Here is a 22,103-nt window from a genome sequence, read left to right as displayed (position 1 = left end):
ATAAACTACTTGTCAGTATATGTAAATCCAACAACATGGCCGGTGACTCTCTATTCTCTAATACTGCTGGCAATAGCTTACCCAGTGTCCATACTCATAAATAGATCAATTGCAGAAAGTAAGGTTCCCACCTTGTGGAAAACATCTCACATTATTCCCCTACATAAAGGAGGTAACTGTTTAGAACTCACCAACTATCGACCCATAGCAATCCTATCACCACTATCCAAAATATAAGAAAGAGTTGTGCACTCCCAAATACTCCAGTATCTCCTTCAAAATAATTTACTTTCCAGAACCCAGCATGGCTTTAGACCCTCCCATAGCACCACTACAGCACTATTATCTTTCTCCAATACAGTCAACAACTATAGAAATAAGGGACTATTTGTATCTTCCATATTCTTAGACCTGTCAAAAGCTTTTGACATGGTTAACCACAGTCTTCTTCTCAAAAATCTTTCCCACCTAAACCTATGCTTCTCCTTCATTGACTGGTTTACAAGCTACTTATCAGAACGGCAACAAGCTGTCCTCTGGCAAGGCCAATTGTACCTCCTACTCCCAGTTAGCATAGGAGTGCCACAAGGGTCTTTCCTAGGCCCAATGTTCTTTTCACTATTTACCAATCACATCTCTTCTTCCTCAGTCAGTGCCACTGTTGTACAATATGCAGATGACACAACCCTTGTTTGCGCTGCCCCCAACCTAAAAGAGGTACAAACCTTGACCCAGAACAATTTTACTCTTGCTGAAACCTGGTTCACTAACATTAAACTGAATCTTAATCCCAAAAAAAACAATCTTTTGATTTTTAGTCCTGGTCAATCCTCTCCACTAAATAATAATTTCACCATCACATCAAAAGACAACATCCAAATCACCCCCACTTCTCTCACAAAGCTATTAGGTGTTGAAATCGACAATAATCTAAAATTTGATACCCACATAGCCCAAACTATCAAAAAGGTACATAAAAAACTAGGACTCCTCTAAAGGAATAAGCAATATCTGACCAAATATCAGAAGCAACCATAGCGAGGACTCATCTTCTACCCATTCTTCTCTACACCTCCCCTGTCCTGACTAACCTATGCCAAACAGACCTAAAGAAAATGGACTCTTGTTACAACAAAATTGCCAAATTTGCAGCAGAAGCCTCATACAGATCCCACCATTCTCTTGCCTTAAAGCAACTCAAATGGCTCGAGCTCCCTCATCTACTGCTACTCAGCCAACTTTCAACAGCTCATAAACTGTATTATCTTCCTGAAAACACCCCTGCCCTTCAGGGGATACTTCAGCCCCACATGTCCACAAGACCTTTAAGATCCAGTAACCAGAACCTCATAAAGGTCATTAAACATAACAACAACGCCGGGAAATCTCTATTTACCTACACCATTGCTAGAACTTGGAACTCACTACCAGGCCAGATAACCTCCACTGTATCTACCTGTCAGTTTAAACTTCTCCTGAAAACACTACATAGATAACTGGCTATGTCCATGCTTCTCCCCAGGATAGTTCCTATTACCAACAAAGCACAATATTATACATTAGGTTCTACAGCATGGTATTAATCTACATCCTAACAAAAACACAAAATAGAATATTAATATCTAAATAAAGCTTTCCATTCCATGCACAAAGACAACTATGTCATTCTTGCTTAATAGCTACAACTCCTTATTTAACACAATATTTACATAACTATGAGGCAATTAAAGGTCTTACTCTTAGAAACTTAATGAGGCTTGCTTAGAATTTGTTGTGTTTCTGTAACCTTATGTAAGTTTATGTATTGATTATAATCACTAACTTGAAATCCTTGAACAAATGTAACAATTTTTTGTTTGATTTGACTTGTTTAATTTGTTTGATTTATTTAAATTGTTTTTTTATTTGATTTATTTAATTTGTTTGATTTGTTTATTTGAATGTTTTTTTATTTGATTTGTTTGAGTTCTGTAAATTATTTGTTTACCTTTTGGAGCTTTTATCCCCCGGCCTCCGCTGAAAATGGATCTGTATCTCCCGGTCAACAAATGTAAAATAAAATAAATAAAATAAAATGAGAGCCAAATTCCTGAGGTATTTCCCTTGTAATGAGTGGAGACTGAGTGGAAAATCTTAGAAAGAGATCTTTTTTTCCTGTAGAATAAAAACTCTTTGAACTGATGTGTCTAGCTTGGATCCCAGGAACACAATCTTGTGTGGAGACAAGAAAGACATTTGAACGTTCTCTTGGAATTCCAGCTTTTGTAAGAGATCTATAGCGTAAGCAAGAGAGATTCCTGACACTTTGAAAAAGACTTTGCAAAGATAAGCATATCATCCAAATATGGAAAAACATGGATACCTGTAGTCTGCAATGAGCTATAACTGGAGCTAGACACTTTGTGAGCACTTTTGTTGCAGTGGATAATCCAAACTGTAAGGCAGAGAACTGATAGTGTGATCTAGACACACAGAACCTTAAGAAATGGCTGACATCTGGATGAATAAGGATGCAAAGATATGCAACTTTTACATCTACTGCTACCAAGAAACTTGAAAGAGGAATAAGAGGTAACAGGCTAGTAAGTGACATCATTTTCAGTTTGGGATCTATCACAAACAGTTTAGGAAAGAAAGATCCAAAACTGGTCACTGCATTTTCTTTTCTTTGGCAAAAAGAACATCCTTGAATAAAATCCCTTCACCAGCTGTGAAGGAGGAACCAGTCCTGTCTCTCCCTGGAACAGCATGTCATAAAGAACTGGTAGAAACAAAAGAGTCTAATCTGGGGGATGAGGAATGAGCTCATGGAAAGGAGGAATTCCTCCCACTGACATCTGTAACCTTAATGAATGATTTTCAGTACTCATTTGTCTGAAACTATCTACTGCCAAACAGAAAAAGGAGATTTAGACTTTTTGAAAGAAAAAAGGGGCAAGGGCAGGAAGGGGTCACAAGTTCTCATAAACAGTTATTCAGACTTGGTGGCCTGTCCTTGGTTTTGGGAGGTTCAAGACTTCATTTCCAAACTCCCTACCCCCTTGCCATTTCTTCTTAAAACATTTGTTCACCTGTATTTTGTTAAGATAATTTATTCTGCTTTTTGCCAAAACTGGATGAGGAGCTAGAAAATCTCTTGGAAAATTTTGGAAATGGAGGGATGAAAAATCCTAGAGATACCCTAGATCAGGTTTCTCCCTTCCATCACATTTTCTTATCATGTCTACAGCAGAGGGGTCAAACACTAAACCTCCATAGAAGGGTGGATTTAAAATCTCATTTTTAATTTAATCTGGAATATTCTGAGAATGTAGCCATGCAAGCCTCCTGGAAAAAGTATCAACAAGGTCATACGCACACTGTAAATAATGAGTAGTGACCTGTGCAATAGAAGAAAAAAAGAAGTTATGTACTCACCATAACGTTCCATCTGTGTTGTCCATTTTCATTCTTCCTTAACTGAGTTCAGATCAGATCCTTGGATCTGACTCAGCCATTACACTAACTTGTATCTCCAAAACACTCTCAAGATCATTCCGTACCCATAATTCAATAATCCCTAACATCTCTCAAATCTTGTTTGCTGCTTGACAGAAAGACTAGTATAATATGCCATATCTGGAGCTCAACACAAAGGACAGTCATGTCCTTGAAGCCTTTCATTCCTACAGAAATCAATCATTGAAAAGGTTGGGGTTTGGTGGGTGGGGAGTTGAGGAAGAATGAAAATGGACAACACAGATGGAATGTTATGGTGAGTACATAACTTCTTTATCTGATATTGTCAGTTTTCATTCATTCCCCCAACTAATGGGACAGAGTCCCCAGCTACCTAAAATCCTGGGTAGACTCTAAGAAAGCATATTCCTGAGTACAGTTGAGCCAAAGGCTGCACTTCCCCTTGAGACCAGATTTACTTTGTAATGATTGATAAAGGTATGAGGGTTTGACCAAGCTGCAGCCACACATATATCGCCCATAGAAGCTCTAGACTGGAACACAGAAGAAGTTGTCATAGATCTAGTTGAATGAACTTTTTATGGTTTTGGTAAAGGCAGGTTCAATTTGTTATAGACAAATGAAATGCAATCTGTCAACCATCTAGTTAGAGTTACCTTTGTAACTGATTTGCCCAATCTAGTATGTGCAAAAAAGATAAATGGCTGATCTGTCTTTCTAATTTCTTTTGTTCTGTGTAGGTAAAAACATAATTGTCTATGGAAATCCAATAAATGCAGCATATATTCTCCTTTATTTTCAAATTTTGGAAAGACTACTGGCAGGTTAATGGATTGGCTGATGTTGGATCCTGATACCACCTTAGGAATGAAGGAAGCATTGGTACGTAATGTGACCCTATCCTTATGAAAATCAAGTATGGAGGCTTAGAAAATAAAGCCTGAAGTTCTGAAATCATTCTAGCAGATGTAATTGCCATTAGAAAGATAGTTTTCCAGGTCAGGAATTTAAGAACTCATTTAGCTGCTGGTTCAAAAGGAGAATGAATTAAGGCTTGCAGTACTAAATTTAAATTCCATGGTGGAGTGGCATCTTTATAATGTGGTATTATCAGGAGATTGCCTCTCAAAAAAGCTTTGCACAGCTTAAAGGAAGCCAGTGAAGAATTTTGAAATCCAGCATGAAAGTAAGAAATTGCTGCAAATTGGTCTTTTATAGTTGTTGAACTAGCACCTCCATTAAACAGACAAATTAAAAAATCCTGACTGATTGAACTGGGGCTCAGAAGGGCTCAGTTCGATTTTGCTCTACCCAACAAATGAAGCTTTTCCAAATGCTTCTGTAGAGTTTTCTAACAGATGGTTTATGGGGAGATAAAAGTATGGATTGGACAGAGGACGAGAGCAGTTGTATGGCTATTAGAGGAATTGGAGAAACCATGGTGTCAGCTGTAGGTTTGAGAAATCCAGAGTGCTGTCTGGGTCCCATCTAATTGAGGGCGATTGGACTAGAGCTGAGAGACAGCATCCTTATTGGCTAGTTCAAGTTAAAAGGGTTATTTCTTGTTTTATTTAAGCCCCACATTTGCTGTTGTTTGTCTGTAGTTCACCATCATGCACTGCCATGTAGCGGTGATTATAGCTGGTGCTTATAGATGCAAACTTTTTGTTTGTTCATTTTTTTCCTTATCACTTTGCTTATGGTCCTCCAAACGTTTTTTTGTGACCATGCTCTACTGTGAGGTGGAACACTAAGTCTAGCCTCAGAGGTACCAACAGACCTCTCACTCCCTAGTCATTCCTAAGTGAGACCACTTTCTCTGGCCATATAAATTTACCTAACACTATGGACAGACAATTTCCCCTATTTTCTCCAGTCAGCATGGTCGACATGGGCATCCTGAGGCAGTGTAGCAACTGCCTTATGTTCACCGACAACACTCTACTCCTATTCCACACAAACTCAACATGTGAGAGATGCCACTATATTAAGAACCTTGAATCCATACTCTCTCACACACCAGTCAGTACATACAACAATGAGCAGGTTGTCAGCATGCACACTTCACCTCCTACTCCACCAAAACCCACATCGCACATACCTAAATATACAGAGTTCCTCACCAGAAACATACCTAAACACCAGAGACCTCCCAAACACAAACACAAGCATGCTACACATAATACTTCCCATGCATAACACAATACACATAATTGCTCATGCACCAATGTCTCAGCTGTCAAGCCCTTAAGGCAAAACACAAAACCAAACATATTATTCATAGGTGATTCCATTGTGAGACACACAGATGTCCATCTCACAAGACTGGATAAGAAAAAGGTCACAGTCAGCTGTCTGTTAGGTGCCAGGATCCGCCATGTCACACATGCACTCATGTCTCTCAACAACAGGTACTGTTATGACTCCATCATAGTCCATGTTGGTGTGAATGACTTGAGATGTACCTCTCTGGACTATATGAAGAGAGACATTACTGAGCTCACAGACTATGTACCTCAGGTAGGTATGTCCCTACCCTTAAGCAGCATCTTACCTTCACCTAGGATGATGCCTCAATGCAAACAGAAAATGATTGACTTTGTTAATTGGCTAAGTTTCTGGTGTCATTTTAAGGGGATCCAGTATCTGTCAGCCTGGGATGACATGAGCGACAGACCTCGATGCTTTGCCAGAGATGGTCTTCATCTGTTGCCCCTGGGATTTCAGATACTGGCTAAGGCTCTTGCTATTCCCATAGTGCCTTTTTTAGGCAGTGTCTCAAGGACAGAATTCCTGATGTAAAAACTCCATCTAAAAACAACCTCAATGCTAGGAGTTTTAATATGAAACTGCACTCACTGGAAGCAGTCCTCACCTGCAGATATTTGCGCAGTCAAGGAGACCTGGTTCAAGCCTGTGGAGAACACCCCAGCCACACCACGTTACACCTCCTTCCACATGTTCAGACCACAAACTGAAGGCATGAAAACTATAGTAGGTGATGTATGTATGTATCAGTATTCATTAAAGATAAATGCGCCTCCAGATTGGTTAAATAGTATGATTCCCTGGAAATTCTTCAGGTGCAATTAACTGTTGGTACTACCTATTCAAGTCATTGCTGGCTACAGGACCCCCTCCAAGAGTCAGGACACCCACTCTGCCTATTTGGATTTACTTCAGTCTATCAAGATACACCAGAACACTATAATTTTGGGTGACTTTAACTACCCACCCATTGACAGGGTAAATTAGTCGTGCTCAAACTCACTTGCCAAAAGGTTCCTCGACTTCGTTAAGTCCAATGCCTTGGACCACCTGGTTGACACCACCACAAGGGGTGCCAGCATCCTGGATCTGGTGCTTACCAATATGGGAAACCACTGTAGCACCCCCCCACTGTGAGGTCTTCCCTGGTGAGACCTGACCACAAATCAGTCTCATTCGAAGTAACTATCACACATGACCCCCCAGCAGCAACTAATCTAAAGAACTTCTCCAAAGCAGATTATAACCTCTTACAGAATGGTGTAAATAGCTTCACTGCACCTCCCACTCAGATGGAACTGGCAACTATGCTGAGTTTTACACCAGTGCTTTATACAAACACCTGTGTAAGCTGCATTGACTTGGCCATGCCTGATAGGACCAAAGCAAGCTCCTCAAGGAAGAGTAAACCTGCCTGATGAACAACTGCCATTAACAGGATTTGCAATAAGATGAAGAAATTGCTGTCTAAGACTAAGAGGGAGTGAACCCTAAACTGGAAACACTTCCTCCTCAGCTTAAACAAGCAAATAAGACTTCTTGTGAAGTCCTCCAAAGCAAACTATAAATCCAAATTAGCTTCCTTATCTAAGGACAACCATAAGACATCATTTAGTTACAACCATAACCCAATAGGAAAGGCCCAGATTAGTGCTGAACTGGTAGTTAATGATACCACATATACTGAGCTTGTGGACGTAGCTAACCTGTTAGCCTGACAAGCCTTATCTGGAAGACCATGGAGTGAATCATCATGGAAGAAAGATACCCAAATAGTTCCAATAGTAGTAGGAGAAATGGGTCTTATAAACAAAGAGTCTAAAATCTTATTTAGATATGCTACCAGTACATGTAACTCCATACAAACTGCAGGAGGAGTCATTACTAGGCACATTGCAGGTGCTACGAAAAGCACTTTTGGCTGACATTAAAGAGTGAAACAATACTAATTTCATGAACTTTAATTGTACTTTGACTTAGGAATGGGGTCCATTTCTGTCATGGTATTAGAAACCCAAAAGACTTGGAGAAATAAAAAAGGGAGAGACTTATCAACAAAGATATAGGTAATCTCCAAACACTTGACCCTACTCAGTCTGGATTTGTCGAAGGGAGGTCATGCCTGTTTAACCTGGTGGACTTCTTTGAGACAGTCACTAAGGCCTTGGATGAGAGAAATCTGTGCATACAGCCTACCTAGACTTAGTCAAGGCTTTTGACACTATCCCTGACACAGGCATCATTGACTAACTCACCCAGCTAGGAATCAACCCTTATATTGTTAGATGGGTCACTAACTGGCTCACTGATAGCACCCATATAGTCAGAATAAGGGGATCCACCTCTAACAGCAGACTTGTAACTAGTGGTGTTCCACAAGGATCAGTCCTGGGACCTCTACTGTTTGGAATCTATTTCTCCAAAATGCAAGCAAAAACTAAAGGTCTATGACTGACAAAGTTTGCTGATGACTGCAAACTGGGAGCGGTTAAAGAATCTCCAAATGATGTTAACATCCTACAAGAGGGTCTTTCACAAACAAATGATTTGTGCCACATCATGGCCTTAAAATCAATGCAAAAGAATGTATTATATCTTTCAGTAAAAGCAATGGTCCTGCTAACTACCACATTAATAGCAACACACTAATTATGCACTCAGTGGTTAGAGACCTGGTCACACAGGTTGACAGCAACTTTACCTTTGATCACCATGCCTCCACAGTGATAAGAAGGGAATTCTATACTGCGCATCTGATAAGTAAGAGCATTGCCTCCTGAAAAAAAGGAAGTTATAACCTCCCTGTACTCTTCCTTCATCAGGCCAATAATTAAATACAATGCCCATTTGGATATGTACTTTTCCAAACACCTGCAGCAATTGAAGAGACAACAAAGGTTCCTCTCAAGGAAAATTCAAGGTCTTCAGCATCTGTCCTATGTGGATCATCTGAAATCACTGTCACTTTATTCTCTTTAATACATACTATTCAGGGGTGATCTCTGCCTTGCATATAAGGCAATCTCGGACCCTGCTTTATTTTAAATTTTTACAGTGAGCTGATCGAAGGAAGGACACTCAGCAAACTCGGAGCTACAATATATAACATTAAGTATCCTGTTTTTTGTTTATTTTGTTCTTTATTTCTTTGTTGTTTATAGCACTTTGTGTACTGTGTATTTTTTCTAGCTAGTTTCACTGTGTGTGAGGTATTAACTGAAAATTGTCCACTCTTATTAAGCATCTGTTGGGTTGTTTGTTTATGATAACTTGTTGCAGTTAAACTCTTTTTTCTAGTGGCTCCTTTAGCTGTTTAAAACTTTCATTTAAAGGCTCACTGCTGCTTTTCAGCTGGGAGTAACATTTCTGCAGTTTGTTCTAAGTAGTGGGGATATTTGTAGCATTTCCATAGTCAGGCTTGTATTTGGGCCTAGTGTTTGTGGAGGCTGTGTGTCTGAGCACATAATTCAGGGACATCTTGTTTTAGCCAAAGCCATCAGGCATTTCAGTGAGAGAGAATTGTTTGAGGTCATTGGCTGACTGAGGTCTCCTGGACTACAGCTTAGACTAAGCACCTCATTGGTTCTTTTGAGATTTCTTTCTTAAAAGCTGTCTCAGGTTTCAACTTTCTATTACCTAAGAAGCTCAGTTGTGAGTGTTCAGCCATTTTACAGTGAGCTGATCGAAGGAAGGACACTCAGCAAACTCGAGCTACAATATATAACATTAAGTATCCTGTTTTTTGTTTATTTTGTTCTTTATTTCTTTGTTGTTTATAGCACTTTGTGTACTGTGTATTTTTTCTAGCTAGTTTCACTGTGTGTGAGGTATTAACTGGAAATTGTCCACTCTTATTAAGCATCTGTTGGGTTGTTTGTTTATGATAACATGTTGCAGTTAAACTCTTTTTTCTAGTGGCTCCTTTAGCTGTTTAAAACTTTCATTTAAAGGCTCACTGCTGCTTTTCAGCTGGGAGTAACATTTCTGCTATTTGTTTCCCACCCTGTTGGTATAGTGTTTTTATAGTTGGTGGCTTTGCAGTTGCCCGCCCCTAGTGCAAATTTGATCTGGGACCCTCCTCCCAGTCTAGTGTCATTACCTCATTCTACCCAGTACAGGGAGAGCATTTGAGAAGGCCAATCAGCTTAGTTTCTGCTACTCCTTTCTCTCTTTCCAAAAAAAAAAAAAAAAAAAAAAAAATTATCTGCTTTTACTGTATTTGTGTTTTTTCCTACATTATTTTGCTTTTAAGGCCATCTTAAAAGTACTCAATTGTATTTATTACTGCTTGGTGTAACTCATTGTAAGCCTTTTAGTTTAAGCACCTGGGCTTCAGACCAGTTTTACATTAGGAAGGTTTGTGGTCTGCACTGTAGTGAGAGAACAGGTAGCTTACATCCTTCTAAGTTGGGAACTGCTGATTGAGGGCTCAGTGTCTGTTATTCTAAAAGTGTATTAATTCTGGTTTAAGCACTTGGGCTTGAGGCCAGTTATTTTACATTAAGAGGGTTCGTGTTCTGCACTCTTGTGGGAGGAGAGGCTGGACTCTGTCCTTCTGAGCTGGGAATTTCTAGTTAAAGCTTATAGTGCCTATATATTTGAACTGCTTCTTACTGAAATTGGTACACCTCGCTTGCTGTAGCATAGACTAGATCCAGGCCTGCTGAATCTAGCTTTGTTTGTATAACTTGAGCACTAATCCAGGCATTCTTTAAAGTATTCAGTTGTATTTATTACTGCTGGTAGTAACTTGATTAAAGTGTAGCTATCATTTCTAAGTCTTTTGGATTAAGCACTTGCGCTTCAGACCAGTTGTTTTACATTAGGAAGGTTTGTGGCCTGCACTGTGGTGGCAGGACAGGTAGCTTACATCCTTCTAAGTTGGGAACTGCTGATTGAGAGCTCAGTGTCTGTTATTCTAAAAGTGTATTAGTTCTGGTTTAAGCACTTGGGCTTCAGGCCAGTTATTTTACGTTAAGAAGGATTGTGGTCTGCACTCTTGTGGGAGGAGAGGCTGGACTCTGCCCTTCTGAGCAGGGAATTTCTGGTTAGAGGCTTATAGTGCCTGCATATTCTAACTGTTTCTTACTGAAATTGGTACACCTTGTTTGCTGTAGCATAGACTACATCCAGGCCTGCTGAATCTAGCTTTATTTGTATGCTTGTTGTTTGTTTATTTCCATGAAACGCTAATTCCACCTAAAACGCGGCCTTTTAGCACTTCTGTGGATCCCTAGTGATATCTGCATTGCTTACTGTACTTATTTCCTTGTTTCACTTGAAAGAAAGTTACTGTTTGTCGCTTTTGCATTTAAGTTACCTGTAACACATTGCATTTAAGTTACCTGGCACTTGCTCACTAAAGCAATTATATAAGTCAGCTCTAAAAAATTAAAAGCACTACACCCTCACAAACTCCCCTTGAGTACCTTGTTCCCCATTGGCCCTTTTTTCAATTATAAAGGAATTCCCAATACTATTCTAGCATGTCCAAAGGTCAGTTGTCAATCTCCTCTCCGGTCCAGCTGGTGAATCTGGGAATCTTGAGGCAATGTTACAACTACCTCATGTACACAGACAACCCTCTCCTCCTCCCAACAAATTCCAACACATGTGAGAGATGCAACCATATAGCCAAACTGGAGGCTAAGCTCTCTCAACTCAGTACTGGCGTAACCAGTCAGGAGGAGAAGGAAACCACACTCACTACAATTCCAATCTCACATAGACCTACCACGACAACAAACCAAACACATAAACACACAAAAACATACTCGGAGGCTCTAAATAAAAATCTGCCTAAGCAGCAGAGACCTCCAAAGCAGACACCCAAGCAACCGCTACCCCAAAACAAAACACGTGCAACACATAGCTCACAAAGCCAGTGTGCCAAACAGTCACAGCCCTTAAGGCTAAACAACACACCTGATACACTTGTAATAGGTGACTCTATCGTCAGGCACACTGACGTCCCGCTCACCAGGCTGAACAAGGAGAAGGTCACGGTGAGCTGCCTGTCGGGCGCTAGGATCCGCCACATAACACAAGCACTCAGGTCACTCCAAGGCAAGTACAAATATGACTCAGTCATTGTCCATGCTGGTGTGAATGACCTGAGACGTACCTCCCTGGGCTACATGAAAAGAGACATAGAGGAGCTCTCTGAGCATGTAGCCCAGGCCAGTATGACCCTGATCTTGAGTAGCATCTTACCCTCACCAAGAATGATGCCACAATATGAAGACAAGATGATCAATTTCAACAATTGGCTTAAGTGTTGGTGTCATTCAAAGGGGATCCAATGCCTGTCAGCCTGGGATGACATGCTCGACAAGCCACGATGTTTCGCTAGGGACGGCTTGCACCTGTCACCCCTGGGCTTTCGGATATTGGCAAAGGCTCTTGCTACCTCCATAGTGCCTTTTTTAGGCAAGGCTCAAAAGACAAACCCACCTCCATAGGTATCACAAGGGATAAGAAACTAAGAGTAATGCTACTCAACGCCAGAAGTCTAAACCTCAAGATGCACGCACTCGAAACTCTCCTTAACATGGAGAACATCGATGTCTGTGCAGTAACAGAAACCTGGTTCAAGGCTCCCGAGAGCACCCCAGCACTACCAGGTTATACCTCATACCATGCTTTTCACCCCCAAAACTTGGACCGAACCACAAAAGGAGGGGGAGTATCAATATTTGTCAAAGATACCCACACCTCCAGGTTGGTGGCACAGCACGAAGCATAAGAGACTATCCATGTGCAACTAACTGTGGGTAAAACTGCCTTCCAGTTTATAGCCTGCTACAGACCACCCTCCCAAACACAGGAACCCCACTTGGCCTTCCTGAGAATACTGGAAAATATGAAGGTCTCTCCAAACACCATTATATTGGGCGACTTCAACTACCCAAACATAGACTGGGAGCATTACTCTAGCTCCAACACCCTAGCCCAAAGGTTCCTAGAATTTATAAACTCAAATGCTATGGAACAACTTGTTACCACTCCCACAAGAGGGGAAAACATACTGGACCTGATCATCACCAACATGGGGACACTATGCTCCAGACCAGAAGTGTATCCCTCACTGGTAAGATCAGACCATAAACTAATCTCACTGGATATTCACATCCCGACCCCACCCCCTGCCCAGAAACCCACAGTGAAAATCTTCTCTAAACCAAATTTCACACGCCTCAAAAACCGAGGCGAAATCCTTCAAAGCCCCCGGCCCTGTGGAAAATACGCCCAGACCGCAGAATCATTTATAAACGATTCTATGAACACCTTCAGGAATGCATGGATCATGCAATCCCAAATAAAACCAAGACCCAATCCTCCAAAGGCAGACGTCCTGTCTGGTGGACCCCAGCCATAAACAAACTATACAACAGAAGGAGGAAGCTACTACATGATAGAGCAAAATCCCAAAAGGGAAGGCATCTCTGATCAGTATTAGCAAAAACTACGGGCACTCATAAAATCGCCTAAGGCCAGCTTCGAGAGAAAATTGCACAGAACACTAAGGATAATCACAAGGCTTTCTTTAGTTATGTTAGGAACCTGGGTGGGAATTCCCAGATATGCTCAGAATTAGTCCAAAATGACAAAAATACACCGAGCCCACAGACATTGCCAACATCCTAGCTGACAGGTTCAGTGCAAACTTCTCCCCTCTCCCACCAAAAGGACAAATATCTATCCCAACAGAGTGCTGCCCCTGACATCTCAGATGCTCGGGTAAGAGCCGCCTCTCCAAAGCAAAAACACAGCATCAATGGGACCAGATGGTGTCCCGGCTGTGTCCTACATGAACTCCAAGAAGAGCTAAACCCAAACATAAAACTACTGTTCAATCTTAGCCTTACTACAGGATATGTACCCAAAGAGTGGCGTACAGCAACAGTGGTCCCTCTCCACAAAGGAGGTGCCTCAACGGATCCTGGAAACTATCGCCCCATAAGCCTGACTAGCTTGGTCTGCAAAGCTATGGAAAGGATCATCATGGACCTCATAAATAAAGATATTGGGGACCTACAGACACTGGATCCTACCCAGTTTGGCTTTGTTAAGGGCAGATCCTGCCTCTTAAACCTGGTCGATTTCTTTGAAACAGTCACCAAGGCCATTGACGAGGGGAAGGTGGTCCTCACAGCCTACCTGAACCTCGCAAAAGCCTTCGATACAATACCCCACTCGGGCATTATAGATAAGCTCACCAGCTTAAATATAAACCCCTATGTCACTAGATGGGTTGCAAACTGGCTCAAGGACAGAACCCACATGGTTAGAATTGCTGGAGCCATGTCAGACTCCAAACCAGTTACAAGTGGCGTCCCACAAGGCTCAGTCCTGGGACCTCTTGTTCGGTATATATTTCTCGGCGGTACAGGCCAACACGGAAGGACTGTGGCTGACCAAGTTCGCAGATGACTGCAAACTGGGCGCCATAATCAACTCTCCAGCCGATACAAGCATTCTCCAAAAGGGCCTCATAGAAACAGACAACTGGTGCCAGAGCCATGGCCTCAAGCTAAACGCCAAAAAGTGTATAGTCATCCCCTTTGGCAAAAACAAAGTGCCCACAAATTACCACATAGGTGGTAATCCATTAAGTACAGAAGAAGTCATTAGGGACCTGGGGACCCAAGTTGATAGCAATCTCTCATTTGACAACCACGTGGCCAAAGTGGTTATAAAAACATTTTATATAGCCCACCTAATCATGAAGGGATTCACATCTAGATCAGGGAGGTCATCGCCTCTTTACTCATCCCTCATCAGGCCCATAATTGAGTACAATGCCCCTTTGGGATGTACCTTACCAGACACCTGCAGCAACTGGAAAGACCCCAAAAGTACCTCACCAAGAGGATCAAAGGGCTCAAACAGATGCCATATGCTGCCCGGTTAAAGAAACTCCAGCTCTACTCAGTGGCATACCGCCTGCTCAGAGGCGATCTGTGCCTGATGTATAAAGCCATGTCCAACCCGGAATTAATGGACATGCTGCACCTCAGAAAATCCAAATCCCATCGAGCTACGCGCTCAAGAGACTTGAACCTCAGCACTGAAATAAATAGGACATGCTGGAGGGACAGATTCATAACCCAGAGGCTCCCTTCACTCTGGAATAAAATCCCAGTCCAGGTTAGGCAGAGTCCCACACTGACTCTCTTCAAGAGGAATCTTGATGAGTGGATGGGAGATCATAGGTTTACCCCGGCTATCACTTCTGCATCACTGTTAGACAGAGGCACAGTATACTAACCTCAAAAAAAGGCATAGCAAAATTAATTTAAAATGGGTGGCGAAAGCCAAACACATTCTGGCTAGGCTTATAAATGCCCTAGGGCAGATAGCCTAGTATGAACCTATGAACCTATGAACCTATAAATGCTGCATATCTGCAAGTCAAATGGTATTCAATTTACTAACTCAAAAGACCTTAACCTGGTATGTGACATTACCAACTGTTGGAGGGACAGATTTGTCTCCCAGAGGTTACCACACCTTTGAAACAGACTCCTACTTTGTGTCAAACAGAACACCTCATTGGCCCTCTTCAAATGCAATCTGGATGATTGGATGGGTGGCCATAAATTCACCCTGGGAGCTCCACCTATGTCCCCCTTAAACAGGGCAATAGGTGCTGATTGTGAAAATAAGGCTAGAACTTGGCTTGGCTTTTAAAAGCCCTAGGGCTATTAGCCTAGTAGCTTCCTATGATCCTACAAGATCTGTTTCTCCCTTGTTTGTTTTGTACCAAACTACTGACATGTTGTCTGACAGGATTGCAATTGCTTTGAGAGGAAAAGAGGAAGAGAGCCTTGGAATGTCTGCAATGCCAAATGCACCACTATTATCTCCAGAACACTGATATGCAAGTTGGTCTGTTTAGGGGACCAGGTGCCTTGGACTGTTTTCCCCAAGAAATGCCTCACTACCCAATCTGGGAAGCATCCATGGTCACTATGGCCTTGGGTTGAGGGACGATAAAAAGATGGTCTTATAATACCTGTTGCGATTGCATCCACCAGCAAAGGTAACTTTTGCATACTTGAGTTATTCTGATCTTTGCTGACATGGGTTGAGAAAGCATTGACCACTGTTACCATGTATTGTAGAGTTCTCATCTGCAGTCTTGCTAAAGGAACTAAAACTTTTGCTGCTGAAATTGACCCCAGGGATTGCAGAATCAATCGAGACTGAAATTCTGGTACTACAAATTATTTTCCTGACCTGCATCCTTATCATTTGTACTCTTGATAGTGGAAGAGAAATTACTATAGATAACGTGTTGAACACTGCTCCTGTGAATTCTAATTTCTGGGTTGGTTGTAAGTGAGCATTGTAATTTATGGTTATTCCACGATGTGAACAAGTCTGTATAACCTGATCTTGTGCTTCTATCAGGTGATGCCTGGTTGGGGCAGTAATGAGCCTGTGATCTAAATATGGAAACACCAGGAATCCTTGCAGTCTCAAGTGAGCTGTTACCACTGCCATACACTTGGTGAACACCCCGGGGGCTGTGGTGAGGCCAAAGGGCAGTGCACTGAAATGATAGTGACTGGCTCCATGCCGGAAGTGTAAATCCCTTCTGGATCATCTGTTCTTTTTTATATGATAGCACGCATCCTGAAGGTGTATTCAGCACATCCAGTCATCCTTGCTCAGAAAGGGCAGAATGGACTGAACTGTGAACATCTGAAACTCTGTGTGTCTAACTGACTTGTTTAATACACTGAGATCCAAAACTGGTCTCCAGTCCCCTGTTTTCTTTGGCACTAAAAAAATCTAGAGTAAGTTCCAGATTCTATTTGGTCTGATGAGACCTTTTGGATGACTCTTTCTTAGCAGCCTTTGGATTTCTAGAGCTGCTGCTTTACTCTGATTGTGTGGAACATTGGGAAATTTTCTTAACAATGGAGGAGGTAGGGAAAAGGTAATTATATCACCTCTGTAAATAATTCTTTGCACCCAAATGTATTTTATTATATCTAGCCAGGTTCTCTGGTGCAGAGATAAACAACTCCTGACTGCTTCCAGAAGTGGGCAATCTGGCCTCCTTTCAGGAGCACTGAAAGGTTCTATAAGAAAAGGAATCTCTAGATTCCCTGGTTTTGCAGGCCTCCCCTACCATGAGGGCATTGCTTCCATTATATCTCCCCCTCTAACTCTGTAGAAACTATCTCCATGTGTGGTCCTGGAAAGAACCCTGGGCCTTTCTGACCACATTTTTTGACCTCCTGTAAAAGGCCCTTTGAGAGGTCAAAAAATGCATGCCCACTGTGGAGACATTCTTTCTGTCTTTCTTACACCTGGACAGTGTGTCCTTCACTGTGGGGCCAAACACAGAAATGCCATCAAAAGGAGCATTGCTGAACAAGGACTTGAAGAGCTCCTCAAAATCACATAGGTGCATCCAAGCCTGTCTCCTGATTGAAATGCCTGAACCCATGGCCTTTGAGATAAGCATATGAGATAAGCCTCATAGACAAATTAGATATAGCTTGTAGGGTAACCAATTGAGAGATTACTAAAGATTGAGCCTCAGCAGTTTCAGTTCCAGAAAGAGATTTTGATAGCTCCTTAATCAAATCTCTTTGAAGTCTCATAAAATGTGCCAGATTGTTCAGTGATCTGAGTGCAAAAGTCACTGAATTATAAACATGCTTCCCAAATCTTTCAGTTGCCTTAGACTCTCTGTTAGGAGAATGGACAGTGGAACTTTGTTCTACAAGTTCCTTTTTTGTAGCTGCCACCATGACCATGGCATCCACTGGCACCCCTTTATCCTAAAATTCCCTTCCTGCTGGTGGAGACAGAATCCAGTCTGGTCTCTTTGAGATTGGCTCAACTGTATCAGGTTCCTTCCATGCCTGCCTAGAGATCAAATCAATGAGTTCATCTGTAGGAGAAGTAATGCAGGAGCTAGGCAGGCCAGCTCCAAAAGCCTCCAGAATACTGATCAGCCAGAGAAGGGTCTTGGGAAGACTAGCCACCCTTCTGCTGAAAGATCTCAAGAATGTCTCCAAATGAGGCATCATCAGGTGGTGATTTTGGGGACCTCTTTCCTTCATCTAAGTCATTATCCTCAGTGACTGACTGTTGAGGAGAGTCCAAGTGCCTCCTTTTGCACTTTCTCTTCCTAGGGATTTCCATGATGGGGTGGTGTGGTGAAGTATCAGAAAATATTAGGATACCCTGCTGGGTGGTCTAGAAGATTTGGGCTGGCTGTCGCTGTGGTGTAGAATGTTGAGGCTCATGGTGCAAAGTCATTTGAGAAGTAAAGGGTGGATCCATGGGGGTAGGACTTGAGAAGTAAAGGGTGGATACATGGGGGTAGGACCCATCTCTCCTTCTGGAGCAGAGAACACTCTCTTCACAACCTCAAAGACAGATTGCTCCATAGAGAAGGAAGGAAATGGAGCCAAGAAAGCAAATTTCTGACCCAACACCTTCCTCTACTCTAAGAACAACCCACCATAGGCAGACGTTGGAGCTGAGCTGTCCAGTGCCATGGCTCTGAGAGGAAGAGATGTCTCTGAACACCTCAGAGTTTACTCCAACCTCCCAGACCCGACAGGGATGCTTAAGGTCCGAGAGTCATCCTGCTCTGAGCATGTTGGAGCTGGTGCACTCACAGCAGTATCAGGAGCCAAAGAAAGTGTATTCTTTGGATCCAAACCAGATGGACCCAGAATACTCAGATCTGAAGACTCTAAAACAACAGGCTGGATTAGAGAAGCAGCTGTTATGGGTGGAGCAGTGGACGATCGGACTTCCTGACCCAAGGGGGTAGGAGCCACAAAAACTGCCATCTGAATTTGAGCTGTGAGAAATTTCCTCATCATTCTCTCCACATCTGCTTCAGTGAGACTCCTGGAGGAATGAGAAGATGTTAGGGATGGAGACTTAGAAAGCCTTTCCAAAAAAGGGAAGGCAGTCTGGATGCAACTGAATCCAAATGAGTGGAGTATGTGGTCCTGGTTAGAAGCATCAGATCCAAGACAATAGCATCCAATGTCTCTGAAGAAGGTCAGATTTTAACAAGTTTTGGATCCAATTTCTGCACTTTTTTGGAAGTTCCCTGAAGGAAGAGGAGGAGGACTCTGAAGGTTTAGACCAAAGGTTTAAACCTTTTCAGTGGGTCTTTAGTTATCTGTTTGGAGTTGAGCCCCAGTGATGGCTTCAGAAAAAGATGTGGGCAGCAAACCCATTGATATTACTTTATTCCTCCTGTCGGCAAGAGCATGAGGGTTAAACTTATTAGAAATTGTGCAATCTATTTTCAAATGATCTGGTCTCAAACAATATATGCAAAGAGAATGGGCACTAGAGACAGGCAATTTGTGCCCAAACTTCTCACGTTCAGTAGTTTGAGTTTTCAACATTGTGGTCTCAGTAAAATAAATTTCAGTATTTTGAGTTTTTGGTCATGTGAAGTAGAGCCTTAAATATATATATATATATATATATATATATATATATATATATATATATATATATATTATATATATTTGTATATTTACATATATATATATATATATATATATATATATATACATATATATATATATATATATATATATATACTATATATGCCTATACTAGGTATGTCTACTTTTTTTTTTAAACAAACAACTAACAACAACACGAAAAAAGGACCCTGGGGCCTTAGCTAAGCAAGTTGACTAAACTGTTTTAATTTATACTATACTAGTCTAATTCCAAGAGCTACACTATCTAAAAGAAAAATAGACTGAGAAAGATCTCTCACAGTAGGAGAATAGTAGTAGGAAGGTAAATGATTCAATAAAATGCTTGGAGAGCTCTTTCACACATCTGTATTGTTCGAGCAGCAAACAGAATGACAACATCTAGGAAAGAGCCTGGGGAATTATGGGTGAGGGAGGAGTTAGACCTCTAGATCTGATGAAGCTTCGAATTTGGCACTGAGGTCAGATCTGGCAGATCCAACAACCCATACATTTGAAATGGATGAAAATAGACAGCACTGCATACATAGGTTACAAGTACAGTAGTTTTGAAACAAGCATGGCAAAGACATCACAGATACTGGCATAGCAAATTCAGATGTTATTGTTTACCTTTAGAGGTATAAAGACAAATGAAATCAATATAAATGGATTTTGTTATTCATAGATTTTAGTGAATCTGAAAGCAAACTTCAAACTACTTGCATCTGAAGTTGAAAGCTTCACTATTCCCTTGCAGAAGGATAATGATATCCAGGATGCAGAATCCTACACCAAGGCACTTTATATACATCTTCAGGATTGCATGGACTGTGCTATCCCAAATAAAACCAAGACTCCTTCCTCAAGCAAGAAGAAACCAGTCTGGTGGATCCCGGCCTTAAGCAAACTATACAATAAAAGGAGGAGACTTATACAAAAAAAGGCCAAATCTCAAGTAGAAAAATCATCCCTGATCAGCATTAGTAAGAAATTGAGGGCCCTCATCAAGTCAACTAAAGCTAATTTTGAAAAGAAAGTTGCCAAGGATGCCAAGGATAACCATAAGGCCTTCTATGGCTACGTCAAAAACCTAAATGGCAATGCTCAGGTCTGTTCTGAGCTAGTACAAAATGGAACAAAATACACTGACCCTTCTGACATTGCCAACATCTTGGTTGACAGGTTCAGTGCAAATCCCCCCCCCCCTCACCACCTACAGGGCCTTTTACCATTCCAGGGGATTGTGTAAGTCCAATTATTACTGATACGTTGGTTAACAAGGCTCTATCTAAAGCTAAAAACACTGCCTCCATGGGACCAGATGATGTCCCAGGCTGTGTCATACCCGAGCTCCAAAAGGAATTAACCCCGCATCTTAATACCCTGTTCAGTCTCAGCCTCTCTACAGGATATGTGCCCATAGAATGGTGCATGGAAACGGTGGTCCCGCTACACAAGGGTGGGGCCACAACTGACCCTGGGAACTACCGACCAATAAGCCTGACCAGTCTGATCTGTAAGGCTATGGAGCGAATCATTATGGAACTCATAAATGGAGAGATTGGGAACCTCCAGTCGCTGGACCCCACACAGTTCGGCTTTGTCAAGGGCAGATCATGCCTCCTGAACCTGGTGGATTTCTTTGAGACAGTTACTCAGGATATAGATAAGGGAAAGGAGGTACACATGGCTTACCTTGACCTTGCTAAAGCATTTGACACCGTTCCCCATTCAGGTATTATTGATAAGCTCACCAGCCTGGGCATAAACCCTTACATCACAAGATGGATCGCAAACTGGCTGTCAGACAGATCCCATAAAGTAAGAGTAGCAGGATCTATGTCCGAATCCAGACCAGTAATGAGTGGTGTGCCTCAGGGCTCTGTCCTGGGGCCCCTCCTGATTGGCATATACTTCTCAGAAGTACAGGCACGCACGGAAGGGCTGTGGCTGACTAAGTTTGTGGACGACTGCAAACTGGGTGCTATAATAGAGTCTCTGGCCAACATGGAGATCCTCCAGAAGGGCCTAAATGAGACTGATGCATGGTGTCAAAGCCATGGTCTCAAGCTAAATGCAAAAAAATGTGTAGTAATCCCCTTTGGAAAAAACAGAGTACCCGCAAACTACAATATAGGAGGTAATCCCCTGAAATCTGAAGAAGAAATAAGGGATCTAGGGACCCAAGTGGATAGTCAGCTTTCCTTTGATAACCATGTTGCTAAAGTGGTTAGAAAATCCTTCTATGTGACCCATCTGATCACGAAAGGGTTTGCATCAAGATCTAAGGATGTAATGGGGCCCCTCTACTCTTCCCTCATCAGACCCATTATTGAGTACAATGCACCAATTGGAATGTACCTGGCTAGACATCTCCAGCAGCTGGAGAGACCACAGAGGTACCTAACCAAGAGGAGTACTGGCCTCCAACAGTTGCCCTATGCAGCACGATTGAAAAAGCTAAGACTGTTCTCTGTTGCATACTGCTTTCTCAGAGGCGATCTCTGTCTAACGTACAGAGCCATGTCCAACCCAGAATTGTTGAACATGCTTCATCTTAGCAAAACCAAATCTACTCGAGCTACACTCTCTAGGGATATAAACCTCAACACAACAATGAATAGAACATGCTGGAGGGATAGATTCCCTTCGCAGAGACTTCCCTTACTATGGAACAGGGTCCCGATCTACATAAGACAGAGCCCCTCACTACCACTCTTCAAGAGGAACCTTGATGAGTGGATGGGTAACAGAAAGTTCACACCGGGGATCACACCAACAGCACTACTAGATAGGGGCCAAGGGTACTAGCTGCTAGTACAAGGGTCTAGGGAACTACTAAAGGGGCGGTGAATACCGCACAAGGTGGCTGGGCTAATATATGCCTTC

The sequence above is a fragment of the Protopterus annectens genome, chromosome 7.part0, assembly GCF_019279795.1.
Source record: "Protopterus annectens isolate FY-2018-M chromosome 7.part0, PAN1.0, whole genome shotgun sequence".
NCBI classification, from domain to species: Eukaryota; Metazoa; Chordata; order Ceratodontiformes; family Protopteridae; genus Protopterus; species Protopterus annectens.
The sequence above is the reverse complement of the archived record's forward strand: the minus strand, read 5'-3'. Positions refer to the sequence as shown.